At 44.6% G+C, this 13,077-nt stretch overlaps 1 protein-coding gene across 4 annotated transcripts in view; it reads right to left on the bottom strand.

Annotated features, from left to right (window-relative positions):
• Positions 1-13,077, bottom strand: part of SGCG (sarcoglycan gamma) — a 133,553-nt gene that overhangs the window by 105,965 nt on the left and 14,511 nt on the right. The gene's annotated exons all lie outside the window — the stretch shown is intronic.

Below are 13,077 nucleotides of genomic sequence, written 5' to 3'. Positions count from 1 at the left end.
GATCAGTTTCTTTAAGTCTCTTTTTAAGTGAAAAATTTTAATGTTTGAGAAGAAAACCTTGAGGAATTACCATCCTAATAAAGAGAAGGCAAATACATTCCATATGTTAAAATTATGACCGTTCTTTACTAATAAACTAAACTTATGTTTAACAAAGTATGTGAATGTAACAGTGCAATCTTGATGTTTTATCTTTATTGAAAAAGAAAAGTTAGATCATTAAACTTTTATAAGAGGTAAAGAAAATAAATATCGAGCTTTTTAATAATCTTTTATTTTGTCCTATTTTTGTACAGCCTGGTGAGCTGCCTGAATTAACATGGACTAAATTGTGTGTTTGAAATTTGGATTTTAGCACTAAAACTTGAAAAGGACAAGTGGTGTAATTATAATCCATATGCTTAATATTTATTTTCTTTTCTTCTCAGGAGACCTCTTCTCTTATTCTATTTATTCATAACCCTAACGTCTTTTGACATTTGATGCTTCTTATACTGACAGCTGCAGGCCTTAAATTAAGAGCTGATACAGCTTCAACTAATCACACACTTATTTATAAGACTTTAAAAAATCTTTCATGAGCTCTCCGCCCATTACTGTTTTCCCTATCACGGCAATTTAGTTGGACATAAAATTATAGCACAACTATCAATTCCTAATAAAAACATAGAACACTTAACAATGATGACATAAGATGTATTTTTGTACCAGTATGTGTCTAAGAAGTCAAAATTGGCAACTCCTAACTCAGTATTCTGGTTGAAATGTCACACGTCGAAAGGTTACGCATCGAGGGGCCTTTTCATCAATCAGTAAATTGGTTTTATAACGATGAACTTTTCAATGTTTTGGGGACTGCTTTGTACAAATGTTAGCCACGCTGTGGACTCGATCTGCATTCACATCTAAAAATTCATTTAGTACTACCAACGTCTCTTTCTGGTCCTTCAGTAGGAAGGCTTAGAGGAAAAAAAAAACCTTTCATTTTATAGAATAGTTGAAATTATTAAAACACCTTCGAAGTCTTTAATGCAGGTCTGGCTTCACTCTGTAACTCACAAATACACATCTCCTATGTTTTCAGTGGAATCCTAACACTTTAAAGCTGTAAGAGACCTTAAAGGAAACCAGGTCTAACATTCCACTGGATGTTAGGTTACGGAGCTCAGGCTTACGGAGCTGGCTTGGCCATAGCCTGGCACAGAGATGGAATCTTACCTACAGAGAGAACAAACCGGTGGTCGCCAGAGGGGAGAGGGTCGGGGGTGGGTGCAGGGGATTAAGAAGTACAAAGCGCCAGTCCTACATAAATCATGGAGATGGAAAGTTCAGCATAGGGAATGTAGTCAGTAATATTGCAATGATGTCATTTGGTGCCAGACGGTGACTACGCTCATCTTGGCGGGCAGCGTGTGATGTCCAGAATTGTTGAATCACTATACACCTAAAAGTAGCATAGCATTGTGTGTCCATTACACTTCAATTAAAAAAAAAAGAAAGAAAGAAAGTCCTTAGGCTCTCGTGTTAAGAGGGTCTTACATAACTCTAGGATCTCTCTGGGATTCTTTTTCTTTTTTTTAATTTTTTTAATGTTTATTTATTTTTGAGAGAGAGAGAGAGAGAGAGAGAGGCAAAGCATGAGCAGGGGACGGGCAGAGAGAGGGAGACACAGAACAAGAAGCAGGCTCCAGGCTCCGAGCTGTCAGCACAGAGCCAGACGCGGGGCTCGAACACACGGACCATGAGATCATGACCTGAGCCGAAGCCAGACACTCAACCGACTGAGCCACCCAGGCGCCCCTCTCTGGGATTCTTAAGAGAGTCTTCCATGAGTCTAGGATCTCTCTGGGATTCTTAAGAGGGTCTTCCATAAGTCTAGGATCTCTCTGGGATTCTTAAGAGGGTCTTCCATGAGTCTAGGATCTCTCTGGGATTCTTAAGAGGGTCTTCCATGACTCTAGGATCTCTCTGGGATTCTTAAGAGGGTCTTCCATGAGTCTAGGATCTCTCTGGGATTCTTAAGAGGGTCTTCCATGAGTCTAGGATCTCTCTGGGATTCTTAAGAGGGTCTTCCATGACTCTAGGATCTCTCTGGGATTCTTAAGAGGGTCTTCCATGACTCTAGGATCTCTCTGGGGTTCTTAAGAGGGTCTTCCATGACTCTAGGATCTCTCTGGGATTCTTAAGAGGGTCTTCCATGACTCTAGGATCCTTCTGGGCTTCACCTGCATCCTCCCTCCTGTTGTCAGTTAGCAGTCCTGCCCTCCTACCTTGCTTCTGCCTGGGGGCAGACAGTCCTGCTGCTGGCCGTGTTGCTTAAGATACTGGGTTGGGGAGACCACTTTTAGATCTAGCGAAAAGTAGGAGTTTCTGGTGGAGATATGGTTCATTTTGGACTACTCATTTTTGGTTTTGATATGAAGTGAGCTGTAGGTTGGCCCGAGGAGGGACAAGACACAGGGTGCGGAGGTATGGGATCATTCAAAGTGTGAAAAGAATAGAGCAGTCGTGAGGAGCAGGGAAGTCATTTCACTCGTGAAATATACTAGATCGTGTTCAGGGCCCAGCCGGACTCGATCACTACCCACTGGTCCCATTTTTGACAGTTCCTGTGACTTTGGACACTGACTGTAGACATGAGCGCCCATGACTAAATCCCCCCAAACCACCTCCTGCTTGCCTCCGCCACGAAACTCATCTCCCCAAACCCGTTCTTTCGTCCATCCGTCCTTTCTCAGTGTATGACTCCATCCTCCCCAAAGTCATGGACGACCCATAAAGGAACATCCCTCACCAACCAGCCCGCCGGTCACTAAGCCCCAGGATCGCCTGCTCTGCCTGCTCTCTCGTCTCCAGATCCCCGTCTGATGGGGGGCGGGGGGTCACATCAGGACTCGCCGGGTGCTGCTGCCCGCTTCCAGGTCCTGCCACGTTCCACTTTACTCTCCTGGAACTGCCAGAGAGACGCCAGGAACAGGTAATTCTCTCCACAGCACTCCCCAGCCTAAAGCCCTTCAGGGAGCCTCGAGGGTGCGGTATCCTGTACTCCACGCGGCACACACACCTTCACGATTGGGCCGTGCGTCTGTCTCTCCTGCCCTGCCCTCGGGTACCTGGCCAAGCCTCTGACTAGAGTCACCTCCCGTCCTTTTCTGCAGGAAAACGAATGACTGTCTAACCTTTAAAAGTCTGTTCACGTCACTATCAGCTTTCTAGATGTGTTTATAAACTTAGAGTTCTTTGTATTCACGTTGCCATCATTGGTTTATATACGTGTTCTCCCTACTAGACCATGAACTCCTTGCTCAGCACTTCATAAAGTGAGCCCTCAGTCTACTGGCCTCTGAACAGTGACACCAAACTTCAGTGTTTTTTACGATACCAATTCCACAGTGCACAATTTAAAAAAAAAAAAAAAAAAAAAGATCTAACATATGATCAGCATGACATTCTAAGACTTTTCCAGAAGAGGTCAGTATAACAGTAATAAAGATATTAGCTTTCAGGGCAAATGACAGTGAAACCAAATTAAATTATTTTGTAAGAGATAAACTTTCAAGCATTAAAAAATACCACATCAGTTCTCTGCCCCTCCAATCGAAGCCACACTTCCTCAGGAGAGATGGCCACAGACTTTTTGCACTAGCAAAATGGAGTGAGATGATTCTGCACACAAATGAAAACTCTCGATGAATTTAAATCTGGAATGTAATTAACATCATCACCTGGATGCTTCTCACCCAAATTTCTCTGGTTATTTTTAAATAGGGATCATCCATGTGTGCACATTTGAAAAAGATAATTCGTATTCTCTTTTGGAGTTGCTGTATCAATAAAAAATTAAGTTGATCGCTAGACTACCGCATGTAGGCATTTTGTGGCTTCTTATGGTACTTTGGGAGAGTTGGGGAGTCACTCTTTAGTATAAAGAGCTAATTCAGTGTTGTCAGGGATGATGGGAAAGAAAACTGTGGGATCCCGGAAAAATAAGAGGTGAGAAAGACAAAAAAAGGAAACTCACATTTCAGAAGAGAAACATGGCCTATCTGAGATTTCAAAAGTTACCCGCCGGTAATCACTTCACTGGGTCATCGTATGTTTAAAGTCTTATTCCATGGACACAGGACTTTGCCTAAATTGACAGGGAACAGGTTCCACAACTCCGTTAGGTGCAGACTCGAGCGGTGACTCTCCGGTCGGGCAGCAAACGGAGATGTGGCGTGCACATAGCAGAATCACAGGAAATGCACGAGGAGTAATGACCAAAGCCGAACTTGCACACGCGAAGGGGAAATCTATCAGAAGGGCTTGTAATGGAAACCTCAGTGTCTCCCGCTTCCCCCGCCCCATCCACACTTCCACCGGTCAGAGGTCACCGCTTAGATCTTCCTTCTCCTACCTACCTCTGACCTTCAAGTACCCTTACAAGGCTCTAGCTGGGCTTATGAACTTTTGACCTAGTCTATTACTTCATGTACATTATCACCCGGGAGCCTTGTCTCCTTTTTCCTATGTGCTTTTATCATCAGTTCGTTTCCTCTGCGGTCACCTCTGCAATTTCAAACAATCAACTTAAACGTTCACTTCCTGTCCCATAATGACCGTGGATCCGTTGGTCCTGCTGCCTGATGGAGGGCATTAGCATTCTGAATGTCCCAGCCCCTTGCCCACAGTGCCTTCCACTCTTGTCTCCAAACTTCTGTCCTTCCCTTTATTTTTGTGCATGCTCACAATGGTCATATTCACCTTCTACACTGAAACTAATCTTCTGGGGCGCCCGGGTGGTTCAGTCGGTTGAGCGTCCGACTTCGGCTCAGGTCATGATCTCACGGTTTGAGCTCAAGTCCCGCGTGGGGGTCTGTGCTGACAGCTCAGAGCCTGGAGCCTGCTTCGGATTCTGTGTCTCCCTCCCTCCCTCCCTCCCTCTCTCTCTGCCCCTTCCCCTGCTTGCACTCTCTCTCTCACTCTCTCAAAAATAAATAGACATTGAAAAAAAATTTTTAAAAAGAAACTAATCTTCTGCATCTCCTGTGATTTGATCAAGTTGACTTAAAAATTAATGCAATACACCGTGTTCACATCTTACAACCAGCTACCCGACTGTCCAACCATGTTCCTTTCAGAGATAAGCACCTGTGCCCCTCAATGCTTCTATTATCAGTTTGAATGATCCACTTTTGAAATATTTCTCCAAATATCTTAATTGCCTTGTACGGACACTGTGTCTTTCCCAGAGAGCTTTTGTGGTTGGGGGCTTCTGAATGCCATCTTTCCATCTTTATTGTTGTTGTACAAGACGTTTTGCTAAATTTGCCGTCCTCAGCCTATCTCCTACTTGTCTCTCACTTTTTATTCCTTTAACCTATTATTTGGAATCAGTGTCACTTTTCTTCTTGAAGGAAAAAAAAATGTTCCTTTCTAGTTTGAGTAGCTTGTACCATGGTTTTCTTGCAGGACTCACCTCCACCTCCTCCCTTTCTGATGGTCTTTGTGTTTCTTTTATTCTCTACTTCTGCCCCATCGTCAGACTTCTGGCGAATTTCTGATAATAAAACCTGTTGTATACGATCGCGTTTTTCTTCAGCATCCTTGTATGCCAGACTCTCCCTCGTCCTGTGCCAGTCCAAGGGGCTGAGCTGGCCTCCCGCACAGTGGTCGTGTTCCTCACCGCGCTCCTCAGCTGCGTGAACAGTTCCCCGAATCAGCTCTCAGGTCCTCTCCTCATTTACCCCCTTGCTTTGGTGGGATGTCCCCTCAAATGAGCATTCGGAAAGGGTTTGGGGGAAGTAGATTATCTGCGTCCTTTTATGTCAGGAAATGTATCAATTCTGCTCCCAAACTGGTTAATACTTTCATTTAGCATAAAATTCTGGACTAAAATAATTTCAGACTAAACTTTGAAGTCCTGGCTCCATTGACATCTGTCCTTAAGAGTTCCCGCAGAGAAATGTAATTCTAGTCACTGGCATTTCTAGTTTATTTTGAGTAAGGTACGTTACTATTTAAAGGTAGCTGTGTGCATCTTTTGTTGGTAAAATTAATATTCTCCCTAGTTTATTTCCTGTTATGTTCCTCTGGTGTTTCACATATCTGAATATATCAAAGAGAAGGTAGCGTCCATTTATAAAATGTAAGTGTATTTGTTCTTACTGAAAAGTAATGATTGAGTAAGATGCTCAAGTTATATTTCATGAATATTCTAAAAATCTGCTCTGATCAGAAATTTCTGACCAAGAACTAGAGAGTAAATGATGGTAGGATTTATGAAAAGGAAGATATGTGATATAAAATAAACTGGAGGGAAAGAAAAACAATTGAAAAAATATTGGAAATCTGCATTTGGAGGCAAAGTTAAGATCTGTTCCCAGGGCCATGGAAATGAAAGCATGTCAGGCATTGAAATTTGTAAGAATAGCCACTTACAAAAAAGAACACTTATTCCTTCCGTGAGGACGTTTCTCCTAGTGTAATAGTTCTTCTGGATTCTCTCTATAATTGCACTCATTTCTTCCCAGGGTAAGTGGTTTAATTCTTCTCCCTGATGAGTTCCAATAAGAAAGGGGGTCTGTATGGTGCAATCCCTCCCTCGTCAGGGACCTTCATGCCTGCAGGGAGTACAGTTTCAGGCTGTAAGTTTCAACTGTAACCTTCCCGGGGGCGGGGGGCAAGGGGTGGAGGGGACCTGTGATCATCCAGAGCTAAGAGGTGGGTGAGTCTTTGCTGGGAATGCAACGTTAGCAAGCCCATGGTCGCTGCACATCTAGAATATGTTCTCCGACAGCTCTCTTTGCAACAAAAATGACATTTAGACCTTCATTTGCCTCATCTCAATTGGTTCAGAACTCGGGCAGTAAACACAGAAGGGATTTTTCTCAATCTTCTCAAACTAAAAACAAACAAACAAAAAAGATCAGCATCGAACAACCACACATCTCTGCTAAGGATCTACTTTTATAGCAGGGGCTATTCTGTATTAGCACCTAATCTAACTCTTCTCTTTCAACTTCTTCTTTTTGCCTGGCTGGTGCCCTCTTGGATACCTCTGTGGTCCTCACAGAATTCAGGGCAGACCAATGTGTCACTGCTCATTTACCTCCCTATATCCTGTTATTCCTTTATTTGATCCTAAGTTTGATGGCGGGGACTGAGTCTTGACCCATGTATTTCCTGAGCCTCTACGTACTCAGTAAATATCTGCTAAATGAATGCATCTAGTAAGTGAACCACAATTCCTACGCTTTTATAGCTTTCTTTCCAGCTTAGAGGGCAGACCGCTAAACACTCAATAATGTGGTTCGCCTAAGAGTTTAGGTAGGTAGCACAGGCTACGGAGACATATAAAGGAAAAGGTAATTCTTTCTGGAAGAGACCTAGTGGCAGTGCATTCTCCAACAGCAGAAATCATCATTACCTCGGCCGGCTGAAATTTCTAATGCTTGTGCATGTTTCAAACGCATTCGATAAGTTGGCATAATAGCGTGTGAACATAATTTGTAAAAATATGAGAGTCAACACATATGGACATATGTGCCTGTCGCTGACCTAAGTTTTCTACTGATTCACGAGTGGGTTTGGAGAGCACTAACCAAAACCTTCAAAAAGTTACTGTTACAGTATTGATGACTTTCGTTGAACCCCCTAAGCCCTCCAAAATCAGGTTCAGATACCTGATAGCCTCTATGGCTTGACAGCTTGGCTGATCTCCTATATTCTGTAGTCTGATTATGATTCACACTACACAGCGTTAATGTAAAAATCTTCCTTACTTATTCTTTCCCTAGAAATAATGTAAACCAATGGCCCCAAATTCCAGGCTTTCGGATCAAGTGAGTTTTAAATTCAGCTTTTTCACAAGTAATAGCTTGTGTTAGGTAACTCAGTTACCTTCTTTAATGGTTTGTTTTCTGCCATTAATGTCGGGGATAATATTAGCTCCTTAATTATTTAAAATAATTAAATGAGGCAATGCACAAAAGGCTCTTGGCACATAGTAAAACACATATGAAGCTATGGTAGCTATTATTACAACTCTTTCTCAATGCCGTGAGTGAATTTTTCAAAACGAAATAAAATATGTGAATCGCAGATTATGACAAATTCAGCCTTTATAGCAAAGGTATTTTGGTTTACTTAATAGTATACCTAACATGATAAAAAGCATTTAGACTTGATTTGACTTGATGTTGTGCCTACTCATTAGCTCAGCCAGTAACGAACCTTCACAGGCAGTCCACACAACAGCAAACCAAATTATTATTTTTTCTTACAGTTTATCAAACCAAATTATTATTTTTCCTTACAGTTTAGCTTTCTGATATCCAAATCCACAGCATTTGTCAACAACTTGCCTTGATACGATACGTATAGTCGAACAGTCTTGGCAGACACACGGGGATACTTTATAGTCTGAAAACTAAAGATGCTGGTAATCCCACGCAGCTGCACTTGACTTGCTCCTGACCGTTGTGCTGCTCAGGACATGCTGAGGGGCCCTGTGCTCCTGACCTCCTACCTCCATCCTATCTACCGAAAAGTCTTCAAGATCCTATTATTTCAAAAACCCTTTCTCCACTGAAAATGCGTAGCTGGACGCTAGAGGGATCTTGGCAACAGAAATGCTGTGTTGTGAGGTCGTGGGAGTGCCAGCACGATTATGCTGCTGGGGCCCGGGAGAAAAGACAGTGGTGAAGAGAATGACACCGAGAGATGAGATGGAGAGGTGAAGTTGGCTTGAATCCCTTGTGTTTAATGTTTATTCTTGAGAGAGAGAGAGAGAGACAGAGTGTGGTGGGGGAGGGGCAGAGAGAGAGGGAGACACAGAATCGGAAGTAGGCTCCAGGCTCCGAGCGGTCGGCACAGAGCCCGACATGGGGCTCGAACCCACGGACCGTGAGATCATGACCTGAGCTGAAGTTGGACGCTTAACCAACTGAGCCACCCAGGAGCCCTGGATCCTTTGTGTTTGAAGACTTACTATAGGCATGGACATTTCAGTCATCATGTTGCAAACTCGGTGTATTTTAATCGTCCCTCCCACTTCTCTGCAACCCTTCTCTTCTGTTCTCCTCCTTAGCTTAATGGCATTGCCATTGGCCAGTTGGTCACAGTGGAAGTCATCCATAGCTTAATGTAAATTATTTCATTTCCATTGTGTGTATTTGTTCCTCAATTAGCAAATGCTCTTTTGCTAATTTTTAACTGGAGAAGGAAGATTGCAATGAAAGGGGAAAAAATGAAGGATGTTGGCCTAAGCACATCCCATGCGTGACCCAGTCTGGTTGTTTACCATGAAAGAGAAAAAGCTGTTTGATATCCAGCATCAGATTCAGCATAATTTTTTTAAGTTTATTTGTTTTTAAGATTTCTTTTGAGAGAGAGAGAGCAGCAGCAGGGGAGGGGCAGAGAGACAGGAAGAGGGAGACAGAATCCCAAGCAGGCTCCGCGCTGTCAGCACAGAGCCCGACGCAGGGCTTGAACTCGCGAACCATGAGATCACGACCTGAGCCAAAGTCGAGAGTCTGATACTTAACTGACTGAGACACCGGGCACCCCAGACTGTATACAAGTTCAGCAACAAGAAAATCTGGCATCTCCACAATAGCACAAAAGCCGCTTTCTCCAGCAAGGCACAAAAATCCCATTCGTTCACTAATATGCAAAAAGGAGACAAACACTTTTCTCATTTAAAAATGAGAAACTGAAAACTTGAAAATGGCAAACATGAACACGTTCGTTCCAAGAACACGTAGAAATACACGCTTTTTGTTCGTTTCTCAACATCCATTAACTCTACCACTGGTAACGACCGCTGGGTTTTCTTCTTGAGCAGCCACCCCTATCTTGCTTTTAGCCTATTCGTTCGGTCGAGTCACATCAATGCCATTCCCAGGTTGAGTGGCAGGTCATGTGACTCAGCCCGGGCTGAGCAGAGCAAGGCGCTCTCTTGGCCACAGAGATGCTTCCAGGATGAGTCCATCGAAGCCAACCAGCCTCAGTCAGAGCAGCCCCACGACTTTCGCTTCAGTGACTGACAAGACACACTTTGGTTTCTGCTGGACTTGAAGCTGACAGCGATTCGAGCCTGGCTTGTGAGCGGCCATGACCACCTGACAGCACGAGGGCTGGAGCTGGGCGGCAACTTCAAGTCCACGAATCACGGCATGCCTAAATCAGCTGCAGTCTCGTACTTTTTCGGCTGCGTCGGTCGGCACGTTGCCTTTTTTCATCGAAAACTATAGAGTTGGTATTTGACAATTTGCAGCGTAGAAATCTAACCTAAGTTTTAGTGAAATCAGTGCAATAAAGAAGCTGGTGTGGGAGAAGGAGGGGACGACGGTGGCAAGAGTAAAACTTCAAAAAATGAAGAGAGGTGATGAACACAAATGTGAACAACTCCCTGCCGTCAGCCACGAAACAGAACCTGGGGGGTGCAGAAGTCCATATCCTCTGTGGTGGCATACACAAACGATGGGACTATTCTGTGCTACCACGTGCCCTGGGGAGGTCAAGGATGGGGACCAAAAGACATCACGTGACTTGGCGAGAGAAGAATGGGAAAATCTAAGGTGGTAGTTCTAAACTTAAAAAAAGAAAACCATAGGCATAGTAACGATTCAAGAAACCCTCATGCAAAAGCTCTGAACTTTCCCACATACTATTATTTCATCAAAGCAAAGACTGATGATTTTAAGACCACGGATGTTTTTCAGCACTAAGGAAGTGCCTCTGCAAATTAAACTATAACACTAATTATAATATGCATCGCAAGTAAGAGCTATCAAAATGTAACAAATGGGGGCGCCTGGGAGGCGCAGTCGGTTAAGCGTCCGACGTCAGCCAGGTCACGATCTCACGGTCCGGGAGTTCGAGCCCCGCGTCAGGCTCTGGGCCGATGGCTCGGAGCCTGGAGCCTCTTTCCGATTCTGTGTCTCCCTCTCTCTCTGCCCCTCCCCCGTTCATGCTCTCTCTCTGTCCCAAAAATAAATAAAAAACGTTGAAAAAAAAATTTAAAAAGAAAAATGTAAGAAATGGACATTTTAGATTTGGTAAAATATGATAACGGCACAACAGAGTGAATGGTAACAGCAGTTGTCTGTCATTTGGTGATTTATTTAAATAATATTCATCAAGGGTTGTCTCTGTCACACAAGAGTTGCTTTTGTCGATTTGTTTTTATGTCTGTCTGCTAGAATAAAGGAGAAGTTCAGTTCTCATCTCAGTAATTAACTAAGAAAAGTAAAGCTTTTTTAGGTAGCTGTATGGAAATGCTTCCCATTGTATATGGTGGTTGTTAAATGGAACTCATGACTGAGTCTCTAAAACCATTTTTCTGGGATGCTGACTTGGTTTGTCTTATACGACCCAGTTATACTTAAAGGCCACCAGGATCCTGCTCAGGCCATGTCTGCTGTTTTTGATCCAATGAGCACCACGTTGGTCCCAAACACTGTTCTAGATGCTAAGGACACCAGAGTGCACAGGACAAAAGCTCTTCTTAGAGCTTATATTCTAGTTGAGAGGAAACAGTCAATAAATGTGAAAACAATGAGCAAGAAGGTTTCTTACAGTGTCAAGTTTACTAAGAAAATAAATAAGGGGGCCCCTGGGTGGCTCAGTCGGTTGAGTATCTGACTTTGGCTCAGGTCGTGATCTCACGGTTCGTGGGTTTGAGCCCCATGTCGGGCTCTGTGCTGACAGTTCAGAGCCTGGAGCCTGCTTCGGATTCTGTGTCTCCCCCTCTCTCTACCCCTCCCCTGCTCATGCTCTGTCTACCTCTATCTCTCCATAATAAATAAACTTAAAAAAAAAAAAGAAAATAAATAAGGGGGCACCTGGGTGGCTCAGTCGGTTGAGCGTCTGACTGTGGCTCAGCTCATGATCTCACGGTTCATGAGTTAGAGCCCTGCGTCGGGCTCTGTGCTGACAGCTCACATTCTGTCTCCATCTCTCTCTGCCCCTTCCCTGCTCGCGCTCTGCCTCTCTCTCAAAAATAAACACTTAAATTTTTTTGTTCATTAAAAAAAAAAAGAAATAGGGTGATGGGGAGAATATTTTAAACACCTAGGGCAGGCTTTTGTGGGATGATCTGAATAATGAGAAAGAACTAACCGTGAAAATACTAGGGCAAAGTGTGATACGGGCAAGGGGTGGCACATGCAATAGCCCTGGGGCGGGAATGGTCTTCTATGTTGAAGAGGCACAAGCAAGGCCCCGGGGTGGGAACATGGTGCATGGAAAAGCACAGACAAAGCCAGAGAGACTGAGGCATGAAGAACAGTGGTTCTCAGCCGTAGCAACACAGCAGAACCAAGCAGGGGATGTATAACATAACACCTGCCATTCTCCAGGACCCTCTGCAGAACTTCCGACGTGTCTGGCACAACAGGGGCCCCACTCTCAGTCCGGATGCCTAGGCCAGTCTCGTGGGTCCCCAAGGACAGAGCCACAGCTGCACAACAACGTCGCTACAGCCCAGTGCGAGAGGAGACGCTCTTCCAGATGCCAGACTCAGAAACACATGAGGGGGACGGACACGGTCAGCGCACTGCTGCTCGCCTCGGCCAACAAGCCCGCTCCATACAGCCGTCCCTCTCCTCTCTCCCTTCTTCTGAGTGGCTGCTTCCAGGAGGTCTGTGCCGGGATGGGAGACGTTCTGGTCTGACCCCAATTTTCTTCACGACCCGGAGTTTTTGTGCCTGTCCGATGTTCGCTTCCCAGTCAGCCCTCCCTCCCTCCCCACCTCCCTCCCTCCCTCCCTTCCTTACTCCCCTCCTCCCTTCTCCCCCTCCTCTTCCCTCCCCTCCCCTAATACAAGGTCCGTCTATGCTCAGCTTTAACAGGTTGCCTCCTGGACGTGTGACTGACCTGTGCGACTCTGTCTGCCCACCTGCCGTCCGCGTGTGCACTTCCCGTCCTCCCTGCGAGACGTGCACACTTTGCACCACGCAGGACACACCCGGGTTTCTGAGTCTGCAGCTCCAGTGGCCTCTCTCGCTATTCTTTCAGACATGCCCCTGTTCGATTCCCACTCTTCGGGGCAACTTTCCACTAATTTTGTGTTTGGGTTTTAGCTGTCTC

The sequence above is a fragment of the Prionailurus bengalensis genome, chromosome A1 (genome assembly GCF_016509475.1).
Source record: "Prionailurus bengalensis isolate Pbe53 chromosome A1, Fcat_Pben_1.1_paternal_pri, whole genome shotgun sequence".
Taxonomy (NCBI): Eukaryota; Metazoa; Chordata; class Mammalia; order Carnivora; family Felidae; genus Prionailurus; species Prionailurus bengalensis.
Note: the sequence above shows the minus strand (reverse complement) of the source record. Positions and strands in the feature narration are given on the sequence as shown.